Raw genomic sequence first — 8,612 nt, 5'->3', positions numbered from 1 at the left:
ACAAAGATAGCAAAGACAACTATGTAGCTAGCTAACACTACACTAATCAAGTCGTTCCGTTGTAATGTAATCGTTTCTACAGTGCTGCTAATCGGTGGCTAGCTGGCTAGCTAGCAGGGTTGACTACGTTACGTTACGTTAGGACGAGAATACCTGGCTAGCGAACCTCAGCGAACCTCAATAACTACACAATTATCTTTGATACAAAGACGGCTATGTAGCCAGCTAAGTAGCTAGCTAAGATCAAACAAATCAAAGATAGCAAAGACAACTGTGTAGCCAGCTAACACTACACTAATCAAGTCGTTCCGTTGTAATGCACTCGTTTCTACAATGCTGCTATTCGGTGGCTAGCTGGCTAGCTAGCAGTGTTGGCTACGTTGCGTTACGTTAGGACGAAAATAGCTGGCTAGCGAACCTCAATAACTACACAATTATGTTTGATACAAAGACGGCTATGTAGCTAGCTAAGATCAAACAAATCAAACCGTTGTACTGTAATGAAAATGAAAATGAAAATGGAATGGTAATACTACCTGTGGAGCGAAGCGGAATGCGACTACTCCCTCCAACACCATCTTGCTTATTATTATTATTATTATTATTATATATATTATTATTATTATTATTACTACTACTACTACTACTATTACTATTTATCTCTGTGTCTCTATCATCCAATGGCAGTTTGGTGATGTAGATTTTCTTTTTAAGTCATCTAAATCTACATGTGACGGACTGTATTCAGCTTTGAATAGATCTGCATGGTAGTCCTTAAATCTACTATTAATCACGCTTGGATCTGTGAGTATATTCATATCAGTGAATGAAATAGCAGGGAGTCTGTGAGCTAATTGTTTACCATCCTTATCTCCTAAATATGACAGTTCTTGGATCTGAGTTTAAAGAAAATTCTACTTTTTTGTTCAGTAAATCCACCAGTTCCGTTTGAGCTTTAATGAGATTACAATAGATTTCTCTATTATTGGAATTAGCTTTATGTTGCCTTTCAACAACAGTCATAAGCTCTGTTTAGTTCTTCAATTCTTTTTAAGCTTAGTTTTTTCTGTTGGGTGCTTCATTCTATAGCCAGTGGACTCCTGTTATCTCCAGGAGTGAACTATACTTTTTGTCTTTATCTGTTGTTGTTAGCTTGGTCCATCTACTTTAAGTGCTGCCTGTCTTCCCAGTAGCCTACTTGGTGTGTGAACTGCTGGCTGCTGTTAATTTTCAGATGATTGTTGACACGTCAACCAGGACTAAGCGGCAGGGCAATTTGTGACTTGTTGTTTTCGTAATCAGTGGCTGTGTTGGAGGAGGAGTGGTTTCTCTTCTCCTAGACAATAAGAAATTAGTACCGGGAGTTGTGTTCTTCACCTTTTGCAATTCAATTAGTATTAGTAGTTCAGTCTCCCCTGTTTTCTCAGCGGCAGCTCATTGCAAAACTAAGACGGTTCTGCCAAGTTCTTCGAGGAAGGAAAGAGAAGGCTCCACACCACTCTCTCACTTGAGTATTTTACCTAGTTTTTTTCAGATGATCTCATTTTGATCTTTTGTAGCTTTGGCAACTATGTGTGTGTTTTCTAGCTCAGTTCACTCCTCTCCCTGTAGGCTTTACAGACACTCCCCACCCCTTGGTTGCAACCCCTCTAATTTAGCATACCCTGCACGCACAACCCATGTGGAATTCCTGGTCTCTGGCAGCATTTGGGACTGTCGATCTGTGGTCAAGAACACTGAATACATCTCAGCCTATGCTGCCCTTCAGTCCCTTGTCTTATCGGCCCTGACTGAGACATGGATCAACCCAGAGGACACTTCTACTCTTTCTATTTAACTAGGAAAGTCATTTAAGAACACATTCTTATTTACAATGACGGCCTACCAGGGAACAATGGGTTAACTGCCTTGTTCAGGGGTAGAACGACAGATTTTTTAATTGTCAGCTCGGGGATTCAATCCAGCAACCTTTCGGTTACTAGCCCAACGCTCTAACCACTAGGCTAACTGCCGCCCCTCTAGCTGCTCTCTCTTCATCTGACTACAATTTCTCTCATAGTCCGACAGCATCTTGTCGTCGCAGTGGTGGTGCAGGTCTACTCATTTCTCCTAAGTGGAGATTTTCTCTTTTCTCACTCTCTCTCCTGTCCATCTCCTCACTTGAATTCCATGCTGTCACTGTCACTTATCCACTCAAGCTTAACATTGTTGTCATCTATTGCCCAGCAGGTGCCCTTAGAGAGTTCCTCAATGAGCTTGACACCTTGATAAGCTAATTTCCTGATGATGGCTCAACGCTCTATGAACTTGGCGACTTCAACCTCCCGATGTCTACCTTCGATTAATTTCTTTCCAACTCTTTCCCCTCCTTACCTCTTGGCCTCACCCTTTCCCAGTCCCCTCCCACTCACAAGGCAGGAAATATGCTTGACCTCATCTTTACTATTACCATTCAAACAAATGTTTCTGTCAAACATGTATCCCACTTCATTAAATGACGATCAAAACGTAGACCAATATTATCTGGAAGCTCTGCTAAGAGAAGTACAAAAGCACCAAAAATCTGAGAAAGAGGAAAAAGATAAGTCACCATGACTATTCTTTTCATAATTTTGAGCCAGCAGTCTCTGTGAGTGAGCAACTTCCCTCCTCCTTGGAGTCATGCGATACTGTAGCTATGACTAACTTCTCTTGTCCTTCAGACACTTCCGCAAGCACCGTGGCCGTGTCAGAAATCAAAGCATAAATGTTCAGAGTGGACTCTGCTTCTGATACATATTCCGCTTTGAGGGACGACTGAAACCCCCTACAATGAAACTAACGGTGTCAGTCCCGCCACTGACCCGGTGACTACCACTAGTGAAACACTGTGCGATATCGCCGAAAGATATCCTTGTCTCAGTTCGCAGGTACTGGAACGTTTGCCACACGCGGACACGGTGGTGAATGGCAGGCTTTGATTAATAAAGGATTAATAAAGGCCCAAAACAAGCAAACCTCGACGTAATAATACGAAATAATGTATCTGCTGCTCCAAGATGGTCTGAAATCTGTAATGCCATCTCACCTCATTTTTTTTTTTCCCGAGACACAAAGGGGGCGTATACTAGCCCAGACCCATGATGAGCCGCGTCGATGCCAGTGGGGGGGTCGAGGCTACATGCAACACTGTCGAGGCCACCCGATCAGGAAACAAATCAAGTTGTAAACTTCCCCACGACAAACAAAGGAGCGGACAAGCCCCTCAACGGGATAACCTTAGAATACATCTCAGATATCACAGAGGTGTCCCACACTGGTCGTAAAAGAAGTCTCCTACCAATTTAAAAAAAAAAAACAATAGTCACTCCTTGCCATGCGTAGTCTCACCTCAATGCAACTAGTAAAATGCTCCAATCATGTGTTCCGGTAGGATAACATTACAGAATAAATTGGTAGGATAGCTGGTCACCTTGGGTACCAGTACAAATATAAGTCATTAAAAATGTTATAGAGGAAATACTGTAACTTGGAAAGTATGTATACTATATGTATACTGTTTCTATCTGCGTTGTGCATGCTATATGAAAAATGATGAAAGTGTTTTTGTTAACCTGTCTAGGATCAGCGTGGCGCTAGCGGCACCCCCCCCCCCCCCCCCCCCACTGAAAAACCAGTGCCGCGAAATTCAAAAAAAATATTTTTTTAAAATATTTAACTTTCACACATTAAAGTCCAATACAGCTAATGAAAGACACAGATCTTATGAATCCAGTCAACATTTCCGATTTTTAAAATGTTTTACAGGGAAGACACAATATGTAAAGATGTACATCTATTACCTAAAAACACATTAGCATAATCCACCATCTTTTATTTGTCCACCAACACCAGTAGCCATCACCAATTCGGCTAAACTAAGATATTTATAGCCCCTAACCAACAAAAAAACTCATTAGATGACAGTCTGATAACATATTTATGGTATGGGATAGGTTTTGTTAGAAAAAAGTGCATATTTCAGGTATATGGCATAGTTTACAATTGCACCCACCATCACAAATGGACTAGAATAATTACAATGAGCAACGTGTTTACCTAACTACTAATCATCAAACATTTCGTAAAAATACACAGCATACACGAATCGAAAGACACAGATCCTGTGAATACAGACAATATTTCAGATTTTCTAAGTGTCTTACAGCGAAAACACAATAAATCGTTATATTAGCTTAGCACATAGCAATTAGCAGCCCAGCATTGATTCTAGCCAAAGTGAGCGATAAAAGTCAACATCGCCAAAAGATATTAATTTTTTCACTAACCTTCTCAGAATTCTTCCGATGACACTCCTGTAACATCACATTACAACATGCATATACAGTTTGATCGAAAATGTTTATATTTAGCCACCAAAATCATGGTTAGACAATGTGAAATGTAACTCGGCTGGTCAGAATTTGTCCTTGCGCCACTTAGACAGTGATCTACTCTTATACATAAATACTCATAAACGTGACTAAAAAATATAGGGTGGACAGGGATTGATAGACAATTTAATTCTTAATACAATTGCGTTATTACATTTTTTAATTTATCCTTACTTTTCAATACAGTTTGCGCCAAGCGAAGCTACGTCAAAAAACATGGCGTCCTAAGCCACTAAAATGTTTCGACAGAAACACGATTTATCATAATAAAAATGTCCTACCTTGAGCTGTTCTTCCATCAGTATCTTGGGCAAAGGATCCTTTCTTGGGAGAAATCGTCTTTTGGTGGAAAGCTGTCCTCTTGCCATGTGGAAATGTCAACTACGTTCGGGATGAACTGAAAAGCGTGCCCAACTTTTCACATCGTTGCAAAAATAAATGTCCCAAAATCGCACTAAACGGATATAAATTGCTATAAAACGCTTTAAATTAACTACTTTGTGATGTTTGTAACTCCTATAACGAGTGAAAAGATGACCGGAGAAATATAACAGGCTAAACTAACGCTTGGAACAGGAGAGGGTCGGTGTCTTCCACGCGCGTTACGCAGCAAGAAAAGACTTGCTAGCTAAAGGTTTTTTTCATTTGTAGGGCCTGTGAACGAGCAATCGAGCCCGTTGGAATCGTCATCACGTAAAGGCATCCAGGGGAAGACGTAAGAAGTGTCCGTATAGTCATAGCAACGACAGTGCCCTTTTAACTGACTTCAGAAAAGTGCCCAACATTTCTCAAATCTGACTCCATGTCAGGGAAATTGCTGTAGAATGGGCTCTGTTCCACTTAGAGACAAAATTTCAACTCCTATAGAAACTATAGACTGTTTTCTATCCAATAATAATAATAATATGCATATTGTACGATCAAGGATTTTGTGGGAAGCCGTTTAAAAAATTAGCCACATTAGCATAAATAGTCTAAACAGCGCCCCCATCCCCAACAGGTTAAGAGAAGGACATGATTTTAGAAACCATAAGAGATAATAGTTTTAAATAACTTTCTACAAATGACAAGTCACGCCCCTGAGTGAGGTCAGAGAGCGTGTCAGCCTGACGGAACCCCCTTTTAACGAACTGCACTCGGAATACGCTATCAGAGTTGGTACAGCCACCCGGTTTCTTCACGCATCGCGCCAACAGAAACAAACATCTCTCTGGTAAGAAGAAGAAGGGGGTGTATGCCTTATGATTAACGAGTCGTGGTGTGATCATAACAACATACAGGAACTCAAGTCCTTTTGTTCACCTGATCTAGAATTCCTTACAATCAAATGTCGACCGTATTATCTACCAAGAGAATTCTCTTCGATTATAATCACAGCCGTGTATATCCCCCCCAAGCAGACACCTTAACGGCCCTGAAAGAACTTCATTGGACTCTATGTTACACTGGAAACCACATATCCTGAGGCTGCATTTATTGTATCTGTGGATTTTAACAAGGCTAATCTGAAAACAAGGCTCCCTAAATTTTATCAGCATATCGAATGCGAAACCTGGGCTGACAAAATTCTGGATCATTGCTACTCTAGTTTCCGGGATGCATACAAAGCCCTCCTTCGCCCTCCTTTTGGCAATTCTGACCACGACTCCATTATGTTGCTCCCAGCCTATAGACATAAACGAAAACAGGAAATGCCCGTGCTCAGGTCTGTGCAACGCTGATACAAGCGTGCCGCGAAAATGCCCATCCAACCCCCTTTCCAAGAATGTCAGGTTCCGAAAGAGATACATGGCGAACCAAGGCATTTCCACGTAAATACATTCATGATTTCTTACTCCTAGCGTGCGGCGGTTCATGTGACAGTAGTTTCAAAATGTACCAACTTTAAGTGTCTCTGTCCCTCTCTGGCTCTCTCTCGCACTCTCCATGTCTTTTGTAACAAGCCGCCATATTGTTGTCAGTCTGCTAGGGACCTGTTTCTAATGTATGTATGTATGTTTATCCTGTATTACCATTTAGTTAACTAGTAAATAAATAATTAAACCAATTTGTGTAGTACAGAATCATAAGTAAGGCTGGGGTTTTTGTAGATGCAAGGACAATACAACTGTTCAGAATGATGATATGATATGAGGTTATGATAAGTAAATTGACTGTTTATGGATGAAATAGGTAAAGACCTTTGGAGTTTAATTCGGGAGATGGTACCTCTAAAGAACCGCTTTCGTGGTGCCCCAAATCGAATGAGTTAATTGTTACATGATTAATTTAATCGGGTAACAATTAAACATAGTTGATTTAAATAAATAACAGTCATCAGATTAATGAAAGCGAAGTCACAACAGTGCAGAGGGTTGTGAGTTTGCGCGATTTTCCTGCAGGAGGTGTCAAGTCCTGAGTATTTTGTTTAATGTAAATGTGATATTGTTGGGGAGACAGACCTTGATATGAGCCTTCATAAGGTTGTCAGGGTACTTCTAAAGGAAGAGAAAGCCGTTAAATAGGATCACTTCTCTCTCCTGGCCCCTAGATAAAGGGAGCCATTGAAGTGACCACATATAAAAGGTATATTCACCATGCATGGATATCTGTATTTGAAGAGCTGGTGACTTTTTCAAGGTCTGCATTAAAAACCCTGCTTGGAGTAATTCTCTCTGTACATTCTCTCTGTCATATTTTGAGAGAGGGAGGGAGTGGTTTGATAAGTGCATATTCCTGTGTTTGGGTTTGTGCGTGTGAAAGAGATGGTAAAGAAAGACAGAAAAGGTTTTCATTCAAAAGGACAAAAGTATTGATTAAAACAGTCTCAGGATGCTCCATTGTGGCTCACACATCAGTTTTTACCAGTGGCTCCTATTGACATTCTACTCAGATAAAGTGAAGAAAGCATGTTGATTATCCCTGATGGGTTCTGACTTCTAAACTTGAAAATATGAAATATCCTTATTCATGTCACTGAGGGAGAGAGGGTAATGTAGAACGTTTACATTCTGTCAGAACATCTTATTGTTAGACATCAGGGATCCGAATGGGAAGGAGAAGGGCCACAGTCTGGTACAATTCAACAGGACAGCCATGAGTTGGGGAGGAGTGGGGAATATTGGGCCGAGGTTAGGTCAGTTGAAGTGAGGAAGAACATATCACTAAAGTCCTGTCTAGCAACATAGGTGTATTGGCTGTTCAGATGTGTAAGGAGGAGACTCATCATAGGAGGAAGGGTTAAATACCAGTGCTTGTGTCAATATGTCTTTGTCTGTTCAGCTGTCTGACCCATTGGGGGAATAAACTTGGTCTGAGCTTTAATTCATAGGGATAGGGGGCAGTGTTTCCACTTTGAACAAATTGCGTGCCAAAACGAAATTTCCTCCTACTCTGTCCCAGAAAGTAATACATGCATATTATTATTACTATTGTATGGAAAACACTCTGAAGTTTCTAAAACTGTTTGAAATATTTCTGTAAGTATAACAGAACTCATTTGGCAGACAAAAACCTGAGAAGAGGTCAAAACAGGAAATGAGAAGTCGATTTTCAAAACAGTGTCAAATGGTACTCCGTCTAGATATGACCGAACAAACACTGCCTAGTGCTTCCACTAGATGTCGTCGTCTTTAGATTTTAGTCTTATTATTCTACTATAAAGGAGGGGCTCATGGGAGCTGTTCTAGTAAGTGGTCATCAGAATTCTCAGTCACATTTGCGCGAGGGAGAGAGAGAGCTCTCGTTCCAATGCTCTTTCTTCAGACAATGAAATTCTCCGGTTGGATCCTTATTGATGATTAATGTAAAACACATACTAAATATGGATTGCAAACATCATTTGACCAGTTTCTACGACCTATAACGGAACTTTTTGAGTTTTTGTCTGGATGGATTGTTTGTGCGTCATGAAATGGATTCCTGGGATGAACATGCTAACAACAAGTGGCTAAATGATGGGCTTTATGGAACTTTTCAGTCATTTCTGTCGATCTGGGAATCCTGGGAGTGCCTTCTGATGAAGTTATTCGAAGGTAAGTGCATATTTATAGTGTTTTTGTAGTTTTCGTTGACACCAAAATGGTGACTATTTCTTTGTCTGGATTGTGCTCTAAACGCCGTACTCAGATTAATCTTTTTCCGTAAAGTTTATTTTGAATTCTGACACAGCGGTTGCATAGAGGATAAGTTTATCTTTAATTATGTGAATAACACTTGCAT

This window comes from Salvelinus fontinalis, chromosome 29 (genome assembly GCF_029448725.1).
Source record: "Salvelinus fontinalis isolate EN_2023a chromosome 29, ASM2944872v1, whole genome shotgun sequence".
In the NCBI taxonomy this organism is placed as follows: domain Eukaryota; kingdom Metazoa; phylum Chordata; class Actinopteri; order Salmoniformes; family Salmonidae; genus Salvelinus; species Salvelinus fontinalis.
This window is presented reverse-complemented; position numbering follows the sequence as displayed.